The following is a 10,588-nucleotide window of genomic DNA, read 5'->3' as shown; positions in this document are numbered from 1 at the left end:
GACACAGAGCAATGCAGGCTGCTGGGGGGACCCAGGCCCATCTTTCCCAGACAGCGCCATCACCCCCAGACCCCACCCCCACCCCTTTCTCAGATCCTGACAGGGAGCCCAGAGAGGGACTGGCCACATCCTCACACTTGGGGGACTCCCTGAGGCCCCGTTGTCCAGGCAGCCCAGTCACTGGGCGTGAGGGGAGGGAGGGAGGGAGAGGGGCTGAGGGCTGGAGCAGGCAAGGACCGTGGACTTCCTGCAGGAGAAGGCGCTCCCAGAGCTGCTGAGTGAGGAGAAGCTGGAGCAGAGGCCCTCAGACCTGTTTGACTTCTCACCCCCTTTTCAGAAAGAAAAATAACTCATCATGGCCCTGGGAAAAAAACCTACTGTTTTGGTTTGCTTGGGGGCCACCCCAGCAGGGCTCGGGGGGTAATCCCAGTTCAGTGCTCAGACCCAAAGCGTCACACATGCAAGGCCGGTGCTCTCACACTGGGCCGCCTCCTTGGTGGGATCCCTCTTCATTAAGCAAACAAACACAAAATGACGCCCCCATTGCATTGAGGCTATTATCCCCCATATAGGTCCGGCGTCCCCCATAAAGCCCCCTTTGGGGTAAGTAAGGGCACTCCAGTCTCAGGAAGGGCGTGGGGGAAAGGAGCTTTTTCTAGATGGTAGCGAGAGGCTGGGTCCTCCTCCCTGCAAAATTGGACCGTTGCCCCAGGAGTCCCAAGAGTGCAGGACCCTGAGTCCTGGGAGGGCCAGGCCAGCGGCTTTGGGCCAGTTGTTATTCCCTGCACAGCCTCTGGTCCCTTCTTTGAGAAATGGTGAGAACCAGACTCTCATGGCAGGGGCATAATCCCAGCTGTGTGACCTTGAGGAAGATGCTGAATCTCTCTGATCCCTTGCTCACCAGAACAAAAAGGAAGAATATTTATTTTGATTTTTAAATTTTTAGGCGCAGGATTTTAGAATGCAGGTCCTGAAATGCCTGCGGAGTGCTGGGTGCAGGGAGCCGTTGGACCCCCCAGCCCCTGAACAGTGTGTGAGCCCAGAAGGCAGCCGGCTCCCTTCGGGGAGGGGGGTGCTTCTCGAGTGTTCAGACAGGAATGTCCATAAAACGGAGGCCGTGCTGGGCTGGGCTGAAGTAATGTCCTTTTCAGAGGCAGCCCCACCGGACTCGCTGGGAGCTAGTGACTCGGGGACGCGTGAATGCCGGGAAATGCTTTAGAACTGGTTTCCACACTATTGCAGGTATTCCCCCTGGAAAAACAAATGTGAAAACAAATAGGACGTAAATATAATGCGGAAATATATACATGGGGCAGGGAGGGGGTGGTGGGACATGCCTGTGTGCCTGGCAGCTGAATGGCAGTCTTAGCTTTGCACACTCCCAGCTGTGTGACCTTGAGCAAGACGCTGAACCTCTCTGATCCTTTTGCTCACTAGAAAAAAAACGAGAATAATATTTTTTTACTTTGATTTTTTAAATTTTAGGCATGGTTTTAGAATGCTGTTCTTGATAGTTTCCTGTATACGCCATCTCACACCACATCCCCCACCAGAGTGTCCACTTCCCTCCTCCAGAGTCCCGGGGTCTCCCAGCAGTCCCCGTACCCCAGCTCAGTTTTGCAGACCAGTTCTCAGAGGAGAAAAATATTTCCTACCCTGAGGAGTTATTGAGAGGACAGAGTGGAGCTGGTGACACCACTGTGGCATTATTACTTAGCACGCACTGTCCCGGGCCACGGCTGATGATATTATCACACACCACCACTACTGATTAGACCGCACCGCGCTGTCCAGGGCCCTGGGTCTGGAGTAAACACAGAGGAGGACCTGGACTCGGGAAGGGCCGGCCTTGTCCTAGAGCTGAGAGGGGGCCTGGGGGTCAAAGGCCTGTGGCCGTTTAATGTGAAACCATGCTTATAACAAAGATCCTGCGCCGCCGGTTCATGGTCGCACGTTCCCCCAAGTCTGGGTCCCTCTGCGGCGCTGCCCCCAACCCCTGGGCAGGGCCGCGGGAGGCCTGGATGCTCCCAGGCCAAGACGACCAGGCATGAGGCTGCAGGGCCCAGGCCGCCCTGTCCACCCAGGGAGACCCTCCCGTTCCCCGCCGAGCGCTCCTGGGAATTAATGACAGTTGTCATTCGGCAACGACGACGACCGAACGTGGCCGAGCCACAGTCCAGTGGCGGTAGTCCAGTGGGTAAGGCGCTTGCCTGGCACGCAGCTGGCCCGGGTTTGAGTCCTGGCAACCACAGACGCCCCCCTGGGCACCTCCAGGAGTGCTCCCTGAACACGCGAGCCCCGAGCATCCCCGGGCAGGACCCGAGCAAACAAGCCAACACGCCCTTACAAAGGACGACGCGCTGACGCCGGTGTCTAAGCGGCGCGGGCACTCGCCCTAGGCGCGACCTGCAGGGTCAGGCGCCGGTGCAGACCGAACACCACGCGGGGCCCGGCCAGCGGCCCGGCGGCCCAGCCCAGCGCCGGAGAGCCCGGAGGTTCTCTGCGCAGGACGCCCCGGACGCCGGACACCCCGCGGGGTCGGGCCGCGCGCGCGGTCCCGGGGGCGCGGGGGGAGCCGCGAGCCGCAGCCCCGCCCGCCGCGCGCGCACGCGCATGCCCACAACGCGGCTCGCTCTAGTAGGTTCCGGACGGCAGCCGGCAGCAGCTGGCTCGTTGGTCTAGGGGTATGATTCTCGGTTTGGGTCCGAGAGGTCCCGGGTTCAAATCCCGGACGAGCCCCTCTTTTCTTTTCGCCCCTACCCCCCCCGCCCCCCGTACACTGTCACCGGGAAGGTAGGACGCGGGCCGTGATTCGGTTTGAAGGCGTCCAGCGCTTATCGAAAACGAGCGGCAGTTTCACTCCCGCGCCGCCGTCTAGTTCGAGATTTCCTTCGGGTCCGACGATAAATATTTGCGAGTCCCCGGGCTCTGGACGGGCTGGGAAAAAGAGGGCTCGTCCGGGATTTGAACCCGGGACCTCTCGCACCCTAAGCGAGAATCATACCCCTAGACCAACGAGCCGCCGCTGCTCGGCTGCTGCCTCTGCCCTTCTAAGTAGCAGCGCCGCCGCGGGTGGGCCCCGCCGCCCTCCGGCCCGCCGCACCCACCCGGCGCCCAACCGTCCGCGCCGGCCGGGCCGGGGTCAGAGGTCGGCGGGGACCCCCGGCCGGCCGGGGCGTCTGCACTGGCCCTCGGGCGCGGCGGGCGACGCGGGGGTCCGGCCTGAAATCTCGGTTGGGTCCGGGGCGCGGGTTCGGGGCGCGTGGGCTCGGCAGGCTGGGCGCCCTCCCCGCAGCCCCGGAGACCCCCGCCCCGCCAGCCCCGCGTTCCCTCCTGCTTCACAGCCCGCGCGCCCGCGTGCCGGCCGGCGCCCCGCGCCTGCCCTGCGGGGATCCGCGGCCGGGGGAAGGGTCTGCGGCGGGGGGGGTGGGGGGGAGGGTCCGAGACCGGGGGTGGGGGTTCGCGGCGGGGGTTCCGCGGCCGGGGGGAGGGCGCCCCCGCCCCCGCGCACGTGCTCCTGCCGGAAGCCGCGTCCCACCGTGCACCCCAAACTCTGGGGCCCCCTCAGTCTCCGGAACCGGCCGACACTTCCGGCCCCCCTCCTTAGCCCCAAGGCCGAGGGTCGCCCCCCCCCCCCGAAATGTCCCCCTGCAGGCTGGAGCTTTTGTAAATCTTCATTCACTCCCTGCGCCGGCTCTGTGGGCCCTGGGGCCCTTGGGAGTCCGGCCTGCCCTCTGCACCCCTGCCCCGCGTCCACACTGGGGTGCTTTCTGCCTTGTCGGGGCTGAGGGCCGCCCTGCAGAACCTCAGACTGGCCCCTGGGGCTGTGGTTGCTGCGGCCTGGACTCACCTCTGTTGCCCAGGCCCTCGGCCGCTCCCCCAGGCGCTCCTTCCCGGCTCGGCCATGTGACGCCCCGCGGGGGGCCTGACCTCTCCAGCTCCCTCTCGCGAATCCCCCCACCTGGAGCCCCCAGACCATGGCTCCTCACAGGAGGACCCCTCCCCATACTGCTGCCTAGAGCCCCCCAAGCCTTGCTATTCTCCTCCCAGCATCCCCTCCTCAAAACAGACCCAAGGCAGACTGGGGCAGGACCTTTGGGTGCCCCCAGCTCCTATCCTCACAGGGCTGGACACCCCTGAGCTGGCCGGGGAGGGGCCAGAGAACAGGGACTGGCACAGAGGACCAGAGAGGAAGAATTTGTTGACTGTGTGTTATTTTGTCTCTTTCACTAGAAGCTGCAACCAAAATAAAAAGCCACAACATGTCTGGTGTGAGTCAGAATCTCAAAGTTCTTTGCCCTGTTCATTGGCACAAAATGCCTGTCCATCCAGAAGCTTCTGGAGGAAATTGCCCGACCCCTCTGTCAGGGCCCTTGACGATGACCCCTTCACGGTTTAAAAATGTCTTGGGGGCACTGGGAGATGTGTGGTAGCAGTAAAGCACTTACCTTGCGTGTGTGAGGCCTCGGGTTCAATCCTGGCACTGCAGGCAACAATAATGTCTTGGGAAGACCAGTGCCCAGGCCAGAGCCTGAGGGTCAAGGGGGCAGCCAGGGGTGGGGAAAGCTGTCCGTGAATCTCCCCAGAATTATGCAGAGAGAAGGGGCAAAGGTGTTTGTGTTTGCACGGTTGAGGTGAGGAAGGGCTTTGTGCGGGCTGAGCCGAGAGATGAGACTGAGGCTGATGTTGGGCAAATGAGGCTACTGACGGGGCTCCAGTGTGAGAGTAATTTGAGGCTCCCCACTGCCACGGGTGAGGACCCCGCGAGGCGAGAGGCGGGACTCTGGTTCATATTGCCCGCTTGCCACAGGTTGGAGAAGTGGTCTTCCTCCAACAGCAGAGAATCTCGGGGGGCTGGCTTTTGAAGCAGAAGGGGCCGGCGGGGTGGCTTTCTCCCCACCCCCTGTGCATATGCTGAGAGTGGCTGGGTCCTAAAGTGCTCTGTCCAGGGAGAGTGCTGGGGTCGGGGTGGGGGGGCGGACAGAGGGGAGCAGCGGGGGGAGGGAATGGGCCAGGAAGAAGAAAACCCAGCCTGTTGGTCGGTGGCTTCTCTTTTTTTAAGAGCCACAAGCTGAGATCAAAGGTGATATTTTTACAGCAACTGAAATAGAAAACCACTGGACACACAGTGGGAGGTGAGCTGCCAGAACACAAGCCCCTTTATGCCGCCCGCGGCCACAGCAAGCAACTGCCCTCTGCCCATGCCACAGGGTGGGGGGACCAGTGACCACCATCTTCCCAGCTCAGGTTAGGTTCGAAAAAGGAGGAAAGGGGTGAGCTGGAGCCCCGTGCGGGAGAGAGCCGGATGGCAGGCTCACCGCCCTGGGCCCACCCTGGCCTTCGTTACTACAGGTGTCCACACATGCTGTCCACGCTGCAGGGGCCTGGCAGGGAGGAGGAAACCAAGGCTGCAGAGAGGGACTGCTCTCAAGTTCCACAGGCATTCGGGAGCAAATTCAGGACCAGACCCCTGGGCTGCTGGTCCAACGGCACCCTCTGCCCGCGGTCACTCCCACACATCCAGTCACTCACTCGTCCACCCACCCACCCACCCTTTCACTTGCTCACACACCCACATACTCATTCACTCACCCTTTCGCTCATTCACTCACACACATACTTATTCACTCATTCACTCATTCACTCACCCTTTCACTCATTCACTCATTCACTCACCCTTTCACTCATTCATTCACACACTCACACACTCATTTACTCACCCTTTCATTCACTTGCTCACACACTCACTCACATACTCATTCACTCACCTGTTCACTCACCCATTCACTCATTTACTCACACTCATTCACCCACTCATCTCTCACACACTAACTCAATCACTCACATATTTACTCACCCAGTACCTCATTCACTCATCCATTCACTCTCATCACTAATCCATTCATTCACACTTACTCATTTGTTCACTTATCCGCTCACTCCTTCACTCATCTACACACTCACTAATCCATTCATTCATTCCCTAATCCATTTACTCATTCACTCACTTATTTACACACTCACTTCTTTGCAATTTATTCATTGCCTGCTCAACCTGGTTCTTCTGGCCCTGGCATAACAGTGCCATCCTTAGGTCTACTGGGTAGAGCTACTTAAACATTATTTTTACTCCCAACCCTGAGCACTGCCAGAAACACCCCAGATTCCCCACACATTTGATTTGGAATTAAGCATAGGTCACTGTGCACTCAGACACCTTTTACCGCTGCCCGTTTCCTGTCTCTCCCTCTCCCTTCCATCCAGCACTTCAGAGGCCAGGTGCGAGAGCAACACCTGGACACCAGTGAGCTCCAGCCTGGGCCTACTGGGCCCAAGTGCCGGCTTCCGGCCAGTTCCACAGCTGAACCAGCTTTCCACTCAGCGTGACCCACACCAGGCTTGGCGCTTAGTGCCTGACCTGTGGCCACACCTGCCAGCTGGTCCAGAGAAATATTTCATCGCCAGTTCATCAGGCTGGCTGAGGCCAGGGTCAGCAAGCACATGGGCGGGGTCCCTGGGCCTCAGGATATCCCTTTAAGCCCTTTGCAAACATTAACATGCGGGTATGGTAACTCTTTGAGACAGGAGTGAACATCCTGGCCTTGCAAAAGAGAAGCTGAAGGAAGGTCCAGAAAGGGAGAGCCACCGGCCCCTCCTCCACCTCTTCTGGGGCAGTAAGTGGCCCGGGTCTAGAGTCCAAGCTAACCAATAGAAAGTCCCCAGGAGAAGCTCCCGGGGGTTGTCGTGGGCGTGGCTGAATGTGCTGTGGGCGTGACAGCGTGTTGTGGGTGTGGCTGAAAACAGGCGATGGGCAGTCACAGGTTTGCTCCCTGGAGATGATCACCCCCAGTTGCTCTTCGGTCACACAGTGGTGCTCAGGGCTACCTCTGGCTCTGCGCTCAGGGGTCACTTCTGGTGGTGCCCAGGGACCATACGCGGTATATATGAATGAACCGGGATGGCTGCGCACAAGGCAAGCTCCCTACGGGCCGTGCTGTCACTCTGGCCCATGAGCATCCCCGTTTGGTAAATGGGACACTGTAGTCCTCTCAGCCCAGAGGAGGGGGTCAGCTGCAAAGGTGGCCTGTGTGTCTAAACCCGGGCTGGCTCTCAACACTCCTGCAGCTTGGAGGCCATCCCATATGCACCCTGACCTTCTGGAAACATTCCCTTTGCTGCTGGGACAGTGTGGCTCTGACAGCGGTAGGCAGGAACCCAGGGCTGGCAGCTTAGAGGCTGTGTGGCCTTAGTCAGCGGCCTCACTCTCTGAGCCTCTTTTTCCTCATCTGTAAGGTGAACAATGACATCAATGCCGTCTGTACCCTGCTCCTGGAAGGACTGGAGAAGACCAGAGCATGCCAGAGTTGGCCATGCACCATGGCCACCTCCTAAGAGGCCAGGAAGGACCCAAGTCCCCAAATGGCCACCACATATTTTGCCTCCTGTCCCTGTCCACATCTCCTGTCATCACGCCTGGCCTGGCGTGTCTGGGATTCAGTGTGGGCACCTGAGCGTCCAAGACAGGAATGCAGTCCCCGGTGAGAGGTGAGGAGGTGTCCTGGGCATCACCGCCCAGCCCGGCACCTGAGCCTCTGCCTGCGTGAGAACCCCTGGCTGGACATCTGAAGCTCGTTAGCTGCCTGTCCCGGGGGAGGCTGTGCGCGCGAGAGTGATCCCAGACAGAGCCAGCTGAGACGGAGCAAACAAAGACCAGGTGAGGCGTGGCCGCAAGAGCGAGAGCGGGGGAGCACAGTCTCCACGTGGCCTCTGGGGATGCCCCAACAGCCGAAGGGGCTGGGAGAGGGCGGGGCCTGGCCCAGCTCCAGCCCAGTCCCTCCCCCCCACCACAGGCAGCTCAGGAGTTTGACAGGGGAAGGGGTTCCTTCTCATCTTTGGGCCTCAGTTTACCCCCTTGTAGCTCAGTGCTGGTAGGAGGTGAGTGGTGGGGGGTTTGGGGAGATAACTCTGGGGCTCCATGATGCCCACTCCCAATCTGAAGAGGGGCAGCAGTGTGGGGGGACTGAGAAGAAACAGGGACCATGAGTCCCATTCCGAAAGCGTCAGCATAGCCCAGCGCCGCCCCTGCTGGTAGGGGGCAGAGCCTGGGTCCCAGGCCAGGGCACCAAGATGCGTGTCAGGAACTGTCGCCTGCAGCCCCTCCCTCTCTCACCCCTGCCCCACTGCTGCGTGGATCCTGGCTGTCATCCCCCCTCTTCTGTGTTATTTTTCATTTTGGGAGCTATACCCACTGGTGCTCTGGCTCTGCTCCTGGGTCTGCACTCAGGGCTCAGGGGTGCCAGGGTCAAACCCGGGTTGGTCATGCGCAAGGCCAGCACCTGACCTGCTGGACTGTCTCTTGGCCCTTCCTTCCACTTTTCCTGAGCCCTTGCTCTACTGCAGGCACAGCCCTCCCCCTGCAGACGCGGAGCTCTCCCGGCCCCAGGTACGTCAGCACACCTGGCTGCCGCTGCTGTCCGCTGGAACCCTGACTTGGCCCTTCTCATGACCCTCAGGGAACTCGGGCCACTGGGCTTCCTCCGTCACCCACGACTGCTGCCACCTCCCCACCCGGTCTCCCCACTACCAGGCACTCCCTCCCACCCACGCCAATGCCCGAGGTGGGCCTCTGGGCATAGCACCCGAGCACAGCGGGTGAGGAGGGCCTGGGGGTGCTGCGGCTTGTTCACACAGAGCCCCCCGCAGAGCTCCCAACTCCCCCCCTGTGGCACCAAGGGGCTTTGCTCTGTTCTTCCCTCCAGACCGTGCGTGGCCTGCCCTGGCGAGAGGCTGCGTTGCTGCTTCCAGGGCCACCTCCTGGGCCCATCCCTGAGAAAGGTGCAGAGAGGTGGGGGTGGGGGCTGCCGCGGTTCCTGCGGCCCGCCTGGGCAGCCCATCATGCCCAAAGACTTTCCCCCTTTCACAAACTCCATAACTGCAGAAAAAGGAGAAAATAGAGCTAAGTCAGAGCGGGAGCGGGGGAGGAAAAAAGAAAAAAGGAAATACATATTTGGTTTGCGTCTCAGAGCAACTCTCACTACCCTTCCCCCGCCCTCCTCTGGAGCTCCTGCCCCCCACCCCAGCCACCCCCCCAGCCTAATCAATACCTCACCTCCTGCCAACAGCTGTTCCTGCAGGAATCGGCCTTGACAGCAGGTCCCAGAAGACAGCCTCAGGCCAGATTCTGGAAAGGTCTGGCGTCTCTCCGGAGCAGAACTTCCGCCCGGCGGAACTGTTTAAGTTCTATAGGAAGTGCTGGATCTATAGGAAATGCTTCTGCTAGGACCCCCACACCCCCCCCATGCCCGGTCTCTGGGACCACGTGTGACCTTGGGCCTGTCCTGGCCATCTTAATTTCTTTGTAAAATGAAGATTTGGGCAAGGAAGGAGCGTGCCCTCTCCCCCAAGGAGGTTCGCCCGGGCTCTGCATTCTAGGCGTGCAGAGCTGGAGGGGACGGTTTGGCTCTCCGTGGCCCTCCCCTGCTCCCCCTCCCGTGCCCCACTGGGTGGCTCCGGCAGGGACCCGTGCCGTGGACCGTCTGTCCGTCTCTCCAGCACCGCCGGTGCCCTGAGAGATGGCCCTCAAATACCTTTCGGGCCACAGCCCAGAGTCACGGCTCTACCGCCGAGGGCCTGGCTCCGTCGGGGCTCAGGGGCTCCGGCCCGGGCTTGTAGCTGGAGCCACTGCCTGCCCACGAGCTCACGTAGCTGGCAGGAGGAGCGTGTGGCCCCCGGGCCCAGCCCACCCTGTCAGCAGCGTTGCCCAGAGGCCTCAGGGCCCATGACATCATGGACGCAGTTTCCATGTCTGTGCTGAGCCCCGGCCCCTGAGCGGAGAGAGGCCGGCCTTGTTCCTCGCTTTTTCCATGCGGGCTCAGGCGTGGAATGCAGGGAGGAGAGGGAGCACGGATGCTGACCGCTTTCTGGGGCCCCCAAATAAGGGCAGAGCTGGGGAACCCGCCCTGCCCCCCTCGTGCCCACCTTCTTCCCCTTAGGCTCCTCTGACGGCCAAGTGTCGGGGGGCAGTAATGGCTCCCCCCGCCCCATTTCCCGCTGACTTCCCCTCAGCTTACCCACGGTGGGCTGATGTGTGTGAGCCCCAAGTCCATATGTTGCAGCCCGAACCCCCAAGAAGATGCTCCGGGGAGTGGCTGGGGCCTCCAGAGAATATGTTTGGTAGCACATAGCTCTGTTCTCTTTCACTTTTTTTTTTGGGAAACACCTGGCAATGCTCAGGGGTTACTCCTGGCTCTACACTCAGGAATTACTCCTGGCGGTGCTTGGGGGACCATGTGGGATGCTGGGAATCGAACCCGGGTCAGCCTCGTGCAAGGCAAACGCCCTACCCGCTGTGCTTTCGCTCCAGCCCCTCTCTTTCACTTTTGATCGTAATTAAAGTAACGTGCTTACCATGATGTTCATGTTTATGGTTTTGGTGTGGTTACTACACCTGGGCCTTTGGAGGTGTCCCCGATGCCCACCCCACCCCGCACTGTCCCCTGTCCCTCCCACCCCCATCTTCATTCTCTTCATCCCCTCATAGCGCCCCCTCTCCTCTTCCCTCTTTCTCTCTGTCTAGCCCTCTCCTTCC

At 60.6% G+C, this 10,588-nt stretch overlaps 2 non-coding genes across 2 annotated transcripts; one reads left to right on the top strand and one right to left on the bottom strand.

Annotated features, from left to right (window-relative positions):
* Positions 1 to 2,667: 2,667 nt before the first annotated feature.
* TRNAP-UGG (transfer RNA proline (anticodon UGG)) lies at positions 2,668 to 2,739 on the top strand. Its single transcript has one exon. It is a non-coding gene; the product is annotated as a tRNA-Pro (tRNA).
* A 210-nt stretch (positions 2,740 to 2,949) lies between these two features.
* Positions 2,950 to 3,021, bottom strand: TRNAP-AGG (transfer RNA proline (anticodon AGG)). The gene has a single exon. It is a non-coding gene; the product is annotated as a tRNA-Pro (tRNA).
* Between the last annotated feature and the right edge of the window lie 7,567 nt (positions 3,022 to 10,588).

The sequence above is a fragment of the Sorex araneus genome, chromosome X (genome assembly GCF_027595985.1).
Source record: "Sorex araneus isolate mSorAra2 chromosome X, mSorAra2.pri, whole genome shotgun sequence".
NCBI lineage: Eukaryota > Metazoa > Chordata > Mammalia > Eulipotyphla > Soricidae > Sorex > Sorex araneus.
This window is presented reverse-complemented; position numbering and strand designations above follow the sequence as displayed.